We start from the raw sequence: 12,421 nt of genomic DNA, 5'->3' as shown, positions 1-12,421 counted from the left end.
TTTTATTATGATCTAACTCAGCTGAGCTGTAGTAATATGTGGGCATGCAAAGGATTAGTATTCAGTGTCATGATTGGATGTGAAGTTAACTTTAAAGACTTCGCATGAGGAACAGAAGCCGTGTTAGAACTCATCCTATCGCAACCCGTCTATATTTGATATCTGATTTGATATATTTGGTTTTACATAGGATGGAACCCCGGTAGAAAACTTGAGCAATTTTTGTTTTGCTCAGCTATAGACAGGATTAATGCCATCATTACGCATCATGCATATTCAACACAACGAGGGATGAAAGAGAAAGGGTAATGAGTTTACCTCTGCTCACCAGAGATTATACACAGAGCTTTCCCAACTACAGAAGATCAGAAGACCCAACGCTGAGAACAGGACGGGGATGGCCTTCTGTGTTAATTAGTCATTGACGAAATTAAACTGTAGCATGTGCACCTCATTTCGTCAGGATGTCGTGATGCATTGAACTCACAACGGAGAGTCAGCAGCAACAGAAACAGTTGAAGTGAAGCTGTGTATTCGCCGCATGCTGCTGTTGTCCCAGGGGACCTCTCCGTGGTGCTGAACACGGCTGTGTTCAGGGTTGTCAGCTGAGGCTCTTTTTAAAAAAAACACATGTACTACACTTAGTGTTGCTTGAATTTGCGCAAGTAAAGGAAGTGATGCTCAGCAGTCCAACCACATTTGTAGATGAAAAAACAAAGTGGGAAAGTCACTTGAATGGAATAGTGACTTACTATATTTCGGGAGTATATTGGCTGTGTGATGTTTCTTTGTCAAGTTAAAAAAAAAAATTAAGATGACCTTATGATAGCACCAGATAGCAAAAGTCAGAGGACTTCCAAATGTATTACAATTTAGAAATTGCACAGGATCAGGGGAAAAAATCCAAAGATCCTCACATTTAGTAGAAGGCATGAATCCAATCAATGAATGCCGGTACAAACCAATGAAAATCATTGGTGGAAAAGTAATCTGTTGAAAGCCAGATTGTTTTTATCACGCATCAATGTTTCAATGATACATTTTCCTTTATAACTGAAAGGAATAAAAATAATATGCAGTTACATGCCTTAGTTTGCAACCAATCAGAACAGCCTGAAACCCCAAAATATAAACTTTGCAAGGATATAAATCAGTATTAATTTCCAAATTCTCATATTTGAAAGCTGGTAACTAGGAATGAACTTATTTATACATTATCCTCTAGTTGTTTTGTCTTTGACCTAAAACCTAAACATGCATCATGACGTGGTCCGAAAGTTGTGAAGATAGTAATTTTCTCAGGGTGTAAAATGTCTGCTGCATTTACCTTAGTGCATAAGAGACGTGGAGGTGGTACAGATCGCTGTGGATGCACTTCTCTTGTGCATGCATTTGCATTAGTGCCAGTGAGGCAAGAATGGTAGATTCATCCTAAGGGGATGGTTTTACTCATCTGTCTTCATCTGCTGTGCAGTAAACGCCTCTTCACTTATACAGGAGCTCATTACTCACGATGGCAGCCATTTGAATCTTTTGTCAGAGGGATTTTTAATTGAACATTGGCTCCAAATGGGCTCCAAACAAATGTGCTTCAGCAGCAGGGAGAGCTGTATGTGTGTACGTGTGTGAGTCCGATATCCATCGTGTGCGTTGCCGCCGTCTGGTACTGAAGGTTGTACTCAATGGATACAAAGCCCACACGGGAGATGGCAAGCTGTCTGCGGAGGCGCTCTGTGATTCATCCAAAGGAAATCATTTGGGTCAACATGGTATAGACGGTGTTGTGTTTGAATATGTCCAATTGTTTTTGCTATTTTCGTAGTATTGAACATTGAACAATTGAGCATATTCTGTGCTGCTGTTGACTGTATAGTTAAGAACTGGGGTGATTTGGGTGTAAGTAAACCAATAGATAATAACTCTTCTAGCTGAAAGATGTAACTGTCTTTTGCAACTTTGAGTTTTGCAGTATTATAAAATCAAAGTCTCCACCACATTCTTGCAAAATAACTTTAATCTTGTGCATTTCATGAACAGCCCCTACTCAGATCTCCCCATTGGCTACCTTTATGAATTATCATATTATTGATATCCTATATTCATGTAGGTTCTTGAGTTCTTTAAAAAAATAAAACTTCTAGAGCGCATACAGCGTAACAAACATAGAGTTAAGAATACTCATAATAATGGTGGAGACAGGGAGTCAAATATTCATTACACCAACTGTCCCTTGACTGTGATAAAACAGCAGAAGGTTACAGACCTCAAAAGGGTCCAAGCTTTGGCCTCTTTATCTGTTTATCTTGCTTGATGATCCTATTGCTAAGCTTATTCTAGAACCGACCCTAGCAGGTCCAGTAGGGAACCAGCTGTTGTCTCCCATTTAAATGTATTCCTATATACAGACATATACATATATATATATTGATGTGTCTGTATATTCTAACTCAAAAGAAGCTGAGTGTTTCTGCGATAAAGTGCACATTCAATTGTTCCTCACCTGGAGCAAGCATTGTGTGCCCTGCGATTCTCTGCTGATGCTTTTTTCAGTCTCTGCTCAGGGACACAGGGTGCCTGTGTGTATGTGTGTGTGTGCCCCCACTGGTAGCACACACTGACACAGATAAAATCCTGTTTAATTCTATACGCTAATCTTGGAACATCCAGCTGCACTTTTACTCCCATGCGTAGCAATGCTGCTGCTCGTGCTCCGTCTGCAGATAAACAGAAGATCCAGGTTGGTGATGTAACGATTCAGTGTATTTTGCACAATAAGAAAAGTGTGATAACTGGTAATGCTTTGAATGAATGGCCATACAGAAGGTGTGGGTTATCTGTTTAAATAGATAAACACTTCACCACTGAATGCATGCCAGCTTTCCTGAAAGTGTCACCTGATTGATTAGAGCAGAGAGAGAAAAAAGATGCGGCATCTCCAGAGCACAGCAAATCACGCAGGCAGTTTTTTTTTAGGGGATATCCCATTTCTTGCTGCATCCCTCGTGCTTGCTCTGAGAAGCCAGTCGTGGAGAATCCTCTGGGGAATGCTGATAGACTAAACAAGTCATCCTCCGTGGAAACTGTGGCAGACTTTAGTCAGGTTCAGGCTCCGTGAAAAAGCTTAACTCTTCTTTTCTTTGTAATTCGGCAGTCAGCTCGGTTAAACGGCTGCTTGATTGAAACATAACAGGCATTCAAACACCTCCCGGGGGCATATTACTTGTCAGCTAGGCACTGGTTGAACAGTATGCAACCGGCAGTACACATATTTAAACGCCTCAGTTCCAGTTCATGTATTGATATTCATTTACAAGGAAGACCGAATACTCCATACATTTGAGGCTCGGGAAATAGTTTCATCCTCTGACAACCAAAGCATTTTGTAATATCCATTTGATTACCTCTGGAAATCTCTCCGCCTCTGTCGTACACGCTCACTCACAGGCGCAAGAATGCTGCTGAAAGATGAAGCACTCCTGCTCCCTCTTCCTTCGCCTGGTTTCTCTGAGTTATCCGAGGAAGCTTCTGTTCCTGACAAATCATAGCAGCTGTCCTCTGCTTTTCCTATTCCCTCCCCAGGAGACTGAGATCAGCACCAGAAGGAAGGAGTGTGAAGCACTTGAGGCGGAGGTGAAGAAAAAGAATCAAACATGTCAGACTTTGGTAAGTGCTCCAAAAATATACCCTGGCCTCTGAGCAATAGGACAGAGGCTAAATTGATTTGTACCTGAGAGCCTTGCCTGCTCTCATCACACAGATGTCCCCTGAGGAAATGAGTGGCGGTCTACTCTAATGATAGCTCGGTTCTCAGGCAGTGATGACGGAAATTGAAACGTGGAAGCCGCTGACTGAGAGTTGCAGAATTTGTGTGTTGGCTTTTGTTAGCATGCAGAATGCATTCTGAATGAGAGATATGCTCCGCAGCAGTTAATGTCTGCAGTGTGTTTGATCATCCACGGACACAGAAAATAATACAGTGCATGTTACCATGATGTATGTAAGGCTGGCACTGGGTACATCTGTGTTATTCTTAGAATACTATATGGGTTTCTTTCTTTTGTACACACATAGCTCATAAAGCTCTGCTTTCATGTGAGTGCACAGCACCGTGCATGCTTCTCCAGAGTGGTCGCCACAGTTAAAGGTCAGTGAAATGTTACACAAGTCTTTTTTATACGATTTCTGGTTCCTTTTTGAAGGACATTTTCTCACAGTGCCCTAGAAATGTCATCCTGCCTACTGGAGTGGCCTTGACTCAGGACAAAAGGGAAAAAGAAAGGAAAAAAAAAGATAAGCTGCAGAGAAACCTCCTGAAAGGGAAAAAGAAAACATGCTTGTTTTTTCTGATCCTGATGTTTCATTGTGTTATTTATATGAAGGCTTGTGCATCAGTCTCGTGGGACTCCTCTTGGCTCATGATTGTTCAGGATATGATGAAAACATTATTTTATTCCAATATTATGTAACTGTAGGCATCCACATGTTACATTGAATTATAAGAATGTGGACTGACCAGCTAGCCAGCTTACCAGCACAAAGGTACCTTTGTGGAGGTTTTGACCACTTGTTTTGCTTTAGAACAATATTTTGATGAGCAGGTTCGCTGTATTCTTTGTTCTGCATGTGTTCAAAACAGAGGGCAGGTTTTTGCAGACGGCTGCAGTTGAGTCAGCACTCCCCCGTAAATGAGAGTAACACACTAATACATGAGGGAGGTGTTTGTGGTGGAAATGCATCTATTTCATCATTTGCAGAATTGAATTTTAAACTGAAGCTAATTGCTGAGGATCAAATGTCTACTAGTATCCATAGTCATCAGGGACAACCTTTTCTTCTTTCTTTTTGTTGCTCTGGCTTGCTGTGTTGATGCTTGTGTAAAGACAAATGTGGTTTGACTGGAACGATGTGATTTCAGCAGATAACAATCCAAACGGCTGTGTGTATTCAACTTCTTTTGTTAAGTGGTGTTGGGTATTTGAAGTTGGATCCAGGATAAATGCCAAATACACTGTGGCAATCATTACCTTGCTATGTAGTATTCATTTTAGGGCTGAAACACACCTTCCCCTGAATAAAAACAGTCTCCCACAGCAGGAGGACATCAGAGTTCCAAATCCCAGCACAGATGAAGCGTGTGGTTTGTCCTCGTCTGAGTTGTTCTACCGGGAGCCCCACTAACTGGAATAACTCATCATTTTGTGTTATGTTATACCAAGATGGAAAGCTGTGCTCAGCTTCTGTTCGAGTTTATTCTGAGCGAGAACGACATCTCGCTGCTGCCCTCAAAGTGGAGTCCCAATGGACTCTGCGGCAGTTCACTAGACTTTTCGCTGTTGTGTAAGTGTAGACATTTGTTGTCCTATACTCTTGGGTTTGGGAGTCGGAAAAACATTACAGGCAGTTGCATGACTGATTTAAAAGCAGTTCAAGGATTGTTAAAATGTGACACTACAGCTGTTGTAACACATCAGCTGGTCACATTGCTACAGTGACACAGCTCCTCTTTCTCTCCTCCTGCTCTAAACAGCTTTCTGTCTCCGCTTTGTGTACGGCCGTGCTGCTGTTACACCTTCCCTCCCCATCACCGCCCATTCATCAGAAAACTCATCATTTCGTGAGCCTCCTCAGACAGCCAGTCTCAGCAGAATCATCATCAGCCACCACCAACACCAGTGTCTGACCTCCACGGTCCAAATGACCTATCCGTCAAGACTTTATGATCATACAACATCTGTAATATACAGTTATCTTTGATTCATTCACTTGCCTCCCCTGAGTGGAATGATACATGTTTGTAACCTGTGGGAGCAGCAGAAGGCACAGACCAATAAAGATGGCCCGGTGTGCGGTCTATCTTATGAAAGACAGGAGCTTCCACGGTAATTTAAACTGCACAGTTTGGTCCAAGACTATTTAGAGTCCTTCCCTCAATCCAACAGGCCCCAAAGCCCTGTTCTTTAGATGAGCTGTCTTTGTGTGTGGCTCTTTGCCCCAAATAAAACCCTCCATTAGGACAGTTTTCTTTGCTGCCCTCTCCACAATCTCTGCCCACAGCAGCACTTCCCTCCTTACCCATTGTCGGCCTGCTGAGTCCACGGGGAAAGTAACCTAAAGGAAAAACTGTCCCCAAATCCCAAATGGTCCGCCTTTAATGGCAGGCTGGTCTCCGCAGACTGCAGCATATATAGCTCTTATCTCCCCCCGCACTGAGCCCAGAGAACACGGACTCAAACACGGACGAGAGCAACGCACACTGCTGCGAGATGGCGAGTTGACAGTAACGTCTCTCCCTGTCTGGTCTCCAGTGGCTTTTTCTCCCTCTCGGGTCAAAGTAAAGACCGCACACAGAATACAGACATAGGAGCAGCTGTCAGCGACGGCTAGATTTTATAGACTGTGTTTACCAAACAATGGCGGCACATACGTAAATGTATGCATTCAATCTTTACAAATCCAGCTGCTTTAGTCTCCTCGTAGTGAGTTCAGCTGAATATGAACGCTGAATGAGTGACAGTAAACACTGGAACAACCATCTGGCACCTCCACCTTCCTGGGCAACGAGTAAGTCACTAATCAGAGGAATATGCCTCGGCTAGCATTTATGGGCCGTTACCATGGGAACGGGTATTGCTGCGCCAGCATCGCTGCAATACGTACCGCCGGTAATGGAAGATTAACGTTTGAGGCAGACAGCGGGCCGACCCAGCAAGTCCAAAGTCCGGACTCTGGAGCCGTGCTCTCGATTTGATCTCAATAGCTGGTGTTCAATGCCTGCAGAGGTCAGCTCGGCTTTCACTGTGAGCTGCTTGTGAGGACAAACATCGGCCAAAGGCAGCTCTTGTTGCTGTGACACATGCCATGCATGATTCTCTATTTGCAAATGTTCTATTTTACACTGTACATTAAATGCAGATATACATTCTGTAAATGTGCACTGTACGTTTGTGTTTTCTTTCTTAATTTAGACTTTCTTGTGCATTGCTTATGGGGAACTTAAGCTTGAGCGGCCAAGGACGTCAAAGCCTGTACTACACTATATGTATATAGTACATTAAACTGTACAGCTAGAATTAGTCAATTCAAACTGTGCACTCTGCACATTTATAATATTCCATTACTAATGTTGTCAATGTTACCACAAGCTTTGTAACATATATGCTCTTTAGATAAGATGTTCTGGATAAAGAAGCAGCAAGGCTGAAAAGGTTTGGCTAAACATTTGTGACAGTAGTTGCTGACTCTGCTGAAGAAGAGCAAATGATACCGATGACACTGAGTCGACGGAGCAGACAGTAAGCGGCTGAAATGTTTGCTTTGCTCCTGTGTTAAGTGGCCGAGTTGATTCATCCGTCAGGCTTGTCGAAATTAAACGCAGCACTCCAGGCTGAGTCAGATCATGTCTGGACAAAACACGCAAGCGCCTCTGCAGCGCTCTCCAACACAGGAGTGACCCTCGTTCTCTGCCACAGGCCGAGTGGACAGTGGTGTGTACTAGAAGACTGTTTATCTCTCATCCGTCATGTACTTTTGATTGGTTTGTCCATTTGATCCTTATCTTATAGCACATGGATCTATGTAGTACCAGACATTTTGAATAATGTTAAATAATAACATCCATGTTGGTCAATGAGGTCTTGGTGTTCGTCATTTACACATACACAGTTAATAATGTTTCATGCCTCAAAGGCATTACACATCATTAATTGCACACGGTTTATGCTGTGTACATTTTACGGCATGGGTTCATCGCCGTAAAATAAATCTTGAATGGTAAATCACACGTCAGCGGAAAAATCTCAGCCTGATAATGTTGCAGGCAGCTCAATGTGGGCCACAATGCATTCTGCATGGGATTGTCTCCATCACTAGGCTCACACAGACTCTCCACTAAAATGTGTCTTGCCAAGGGATTATGACGTATACTGATCTGTTTAAAGCATTAACACGTCGACAATGCAGTACAAAGAAACAGCTGGTTCCCTGTGTTCAAGGCAATTTGGTTTGCATCACTAAGTGTGTGCTGTCGTATCCAAATTCCCCCCAAAATGGATTTTAAATGAGAATGGCAGACGGCGTTGGTATGCTTAAATCAACAACGAGCTTTAATTTCAGAAGTACTCCGGTCCACTGTTCTCTTCATTGTGCACACAGTATGATGTGAGCTCTCGGTTCTTTTTAATGGCGGTTTGTCCTTCAGAATGAACACCTGGAGGCTCAGCCAGTACACATTAGCTGCAAAGTGAAGGATCAATGGATATGAATAGGAATGCCAATACAATCTAATGCTCGTACGGGAAGCATTCAAATGCACAATTGATGCAGGTTGAAATGACAAATTATTTTTTCGGGGCGGGACAAAAAGGAAATGAATGGAAAAGCAGTTGATCTCAGATTTGACTTTGGTCTTCAGGCCTTTGTTAACTTATCACTGCGTGTCCTTGATAAGATATCTCCTCCCTAGTGTGCATCTTTATATACTGGAGTTGTGTTCACGCAGTGTGTGTACAAATATACATATATATAAATACATAAAAAAATACATTTTATTTACTTGTCTCAGCGACGGTGATTCATTATGAAACTGAAGCAGAAACAAGTAATTAAAAATGTGATCTGTGCAAAAGTTGTACTGCTATGACCTGCAACTAATTGTTAGAAATTGTGCAATGCTTTATTAGCATCACTAAAGCAGCGTCTAGTATTTGCACCTTTGCATGCTTTTTTTTACCCCCTGTCTGCATTTGTCCTCTGAAATATCCATCATAAGTAAAACATAAGGGGGATGGAACAGGCTCACCCACCACAGCCATTAAGACGCACTGCATTTCCAGTAAATGCATCATGCATGAGCCAGTAAGTTTCTCAGCTCCTGACAAAAATAAAACTCGCTGCTGTAGCTGCAGAGCATCGCACATCTCAGAGAAGTCTCCAGTTGACACTGCTAACAGCATCCAGGGCACGACCGTCGATCAAATGTAATTCACGAGCTTTGACACACACACACACGCTAGTATTAGCATTGTTATGTTTCCACTGTGTTGGCTAAAATGGCAGCTTCTAGAACGCAGAGATCCTGGGGCCGCTTCCTAAGATGAATAATGCATTAGCTATCGCTAGCAGCGTTCTGGGTTTTAGTGCTGTGGCCAATCACGGCAACTATTTCAGGTTCTACACATTGTTTTTTCTTTCTGCTTCTTTTGATTAGGAGAATGAGCTTCAAGATTTCCTCCAAGAGAACAAACAGTTCCACCTTCAGCTGTTCAACAATAGCCACAAGACATCTGAGTATGAGAAGGTAAGATGCAACTGACTTTAAAGTAGTGCATACATGCTGGTGCTGTTTACATCCATTGACAAATGATTTTAAGCTCATATCTGCCCTGTTAAACACACGTGGCTCTAATGATAATGTTGGTTGGTCTGTCTGTGTGTCGGTTACACGCGTCTCTGCAGACACCATGACAACTATTGGACACATTAAAAGACATATTTGGCAGAATATGATTTCTAGTGACTTTGATGATCCCTAACTTTTCTCTAAGGCTCTTTGACATTTTGTTTTCATGTGACATCTCTATATTTATGAGTCTATGGAGACAACTATTGTTTGATTAGGTGATCCTCTGACTTTTCCTTAAACAAAACAAAGGTTTTAAGTGACACGTTAGACAAATATTGGATGGCTGTACAGGAATTTTTGTATCGTGCCACACATCAAATCAATATTTTTTACAATTTACTTTGGTTTCTCACCACATACCTGCAAAACGTTGTGTTTGAAGTTGTTCAGCAAAAGATAAACGGACTAAACCCCTTCAACCGTGTAAATATATAGCATTGCCATTTCAGCAGTGCCTTAGTACGTCTGAGCTGTCTTCACAAGCCACAGTCTCCCTGTGGTCTTTACATTAACACTCTCTAATTAAACTATATACAGTTAAGTGAAAACAACAAGCCTCCAATTTGGTTATCACACCCTCACCTTCCTTTTAGCCCCAACACCTCATTCAGAGCGATAGGACGGAGGTGAAGTAGATCAACAAACAAAGAGCACCGGGGCTCTGTGTATGGACAGGAAGGCAATTTCCTGAAGGAGTTGATTGGCAGGTAGTTGCTGCTGGGGGTGAAGAAGGGTGGGATGCTGGTTATTGACATCTTATCGGGACTTTGGTGCTTCACTGCGCTGCTGCCCTGAGCTGGTAATCGCGGATCGACGGATATGAGAGCAGCACTCGGCAGGCCGGTGCGGATATTAACCCTCGCTTACACCCCCATTCTTTTGATCTCCATGGTCACTAAATGAGCCGGGAGGGGCTACAAGCGCCACTTCCCTGCGGCCATAATAGACTATTGACCCGCTTCAGGCTGAATCCAATATGGCTTTGTTCGATCTGTTTACATTCGGTCTGACAGTCGCCGCTACCCAAGCGGGCGGCCTCTGCTCTGGAGGGGAAGGCGGGTTCAGAGGCAGATTCACTGGTTTCGGGGGTTTGTGTTTTGCTTTTGCTGGTGTTTGTGGAAGCACCCTCCTCAAGGAATCCTTAGTTGTTGATGCCTGCTATGATGAAGGGGTTTCGCCACATTACGGCTGCAGGAACTAGTCATCTTGCTGTTAATGAGGGGCCTTTAAAAAAGTGGTTGAAAAATTCTTCTTCTTAAGTAACACAATACAAGAGATGCTGAAGAATATATAGGAATATACATATACGTACACATTTTTAGTCGCAATGGAAGTACAGACCTCATTGACGATGAGTCTGTGTACAGAGTTAATATAATGTGGAATTGCTCAAGTCAATTGAAGACTCAGTGCTCGGTTAACAGTGAAGCTTGAACTATTCAGTCATGTTTTTGTTCTGCAGCCAAATGGGAATTATGTCACTCTTCTCTATTATAATATTTAGCACTGAAGGCACCTCTCACATCTGGTCTATAACTGTTTTAACTGCTAGTAAAGATTTAAGTGACATTTCGTCATTTTTACAGTATAGGCCAGAAAAATAGCAGCAACTGTACAATTGAATTCAGGAAGCCATCGGTCTGCTATTATGAAGTGTTTATGTTTTTGTTGAAATTGTATGAAAAAGGCCTTGATTGAACTGTCGGTACCTTGTAGGCTTTGTGTTGTAGTCGAATTGGATCATGCTGATGTTGTTCCAGACATATTTTCAATTCCACTTAAAGGAAACCTGTGGCAAAAGGCTCATTGAGTGATTTGCTAATGTTGCCCCTGGTTAATGTAGCTCTATTATTTAATCTAAAATGAAAGTAAAAAGACAATATTAGATAGTTGATTGAATGGCAATACAACCAACTCTAATAAGGTGATGACTGTAACACACTCAAACTAATCTATACAGCAAATGTATCATGTTACTATCCTGGCTAATGCCCTGATTAAGCAGCAATGATCCATTCTCTGTGTTGCTTCTGAACACTTTTTATTAAGAAAATAAAAACTGATTTCCATCCACATATTTTCTTTGCATACAAATTCTTATCCTTGACAAAGGGCAAACTCTACATCTGACAGATTGAATGCCCCTATTTGCAATGATAAACATGAACCTGCCAAGTATCCCTGAGAAGGTTTAAAATCTTTTTAGGTCCGTGTGCAAACCAAAAACCCAAAGACAATAAGCTGTAGCACAGCTGCAACCCTCAAAATCCGTCTCTTTGCTCCTTGCTTGTTCTGTCTGCACAGGTGAAGTCTGAGTATGCCCAGCTCAAAGAGACCCTTGGTGCTGTGACGCAGGAGAGAGATTTTGCCCTGTGGGAGAGGAACAAGCTCCAAGGCAAACTGGAGAACCTAGAGCAGGTGCTCAAGGTGAGGAAGCCGCCTCCGAGGGCAGCCCTAGTAGTCTGTCTTTCCCGGGGGGGTCGGGGGGGGGGGGGGGGGGTCCCCTGGCCTGGCCCCCGTGCCAGTACCCCTTCTCCTACCTGTGCTACACTGCCTTCATCTGGTTCTAACGTCCCTGACATGTCTGTTGCCTTCCAGTGTCGCGTCGGGAAGTCTGACCGGGAGCTGTGACAGAGTAGAAGCTTGGAGCAGTCTGCCTCCCTTTTCCTTTGTCCCGTTCCGTCCTTTTCACGCCGTCCCACCCTCCCTGACCTGCCCCTTTCCCCACCTTCCCCTATCCCTCCTCCCCCTGCTAGATTTTTTTCAGGTATCACTGCTACGTCCATCTGTTTAGGGAGCAGTCTTAGTCATTGTGAATGCTTCCTGTCCACCTCAGTGGCTGTGCTCATCCCTCCCTTTACCCGTGGTCTGCTCATCCGAATGGTCACCAGCTACACGACCACAGCCCTGTGCAATGTGACTTTTTTTGTTGTCCTCGTTGTTGCATGAGGCAGGTCAAAGAGTTTGGCTTTGCGATGACGGGAATGGGGAGGAAGACGAAAGAGAGAGGCCGCGTCGCCC

At 43.2% G+C, this 12,421-nt stretch overlaps 1 protein-coding gene across 8 annotated transcripts in view; it reads left to right on the top strand.

Moving 5' to 3' along the window:
* Nucleotides 1–12,421, top strand: part of rimbp2b (RIMS binding protein 2b) — a 64,954-nt gene that overhangs the window by 28,053 nt on the left and 24,480 nt on the right. For 6 of the 8 annotated variants that reach the window (XM_037481820.2, XM_037481807.2, XM_037481806.2 and 3 more), the window contains exon 1: nt 11,709–11,827. The gene's annotated coding sequence lies outside the window, so the exon portion shown is untranslated. Of the gene's footprint in view, nt 1–3,579; nt 3,664–9,205; nt 9,296–11,704; nt 11,828–12,421 lie in introns of those variants that run through there. The other 2 variants (XM_037481812.2, XM_037481819.2) reach the window with 1 other exon arrangement.

The sequence above is a fragment of the Pungitius pungitius genome, chromosome 5 (genome assembly GCF_949316345.1).
Source record: "Pungitius pungitius chromosome 5, fPunPun2.1, whole genome shotgun sequence".
Classification (NCBI taxonomy): Eukaryota; Metazoa; Chordata; class Actinopteri; order Perciformes; family Gasterosteidae; genus Pungitius; species Pungitius pungitius.
Note: the sequence above shows the minus strand (reverse complement) of the source record. Positions and strands in the feature narration are given on the sequence as shown.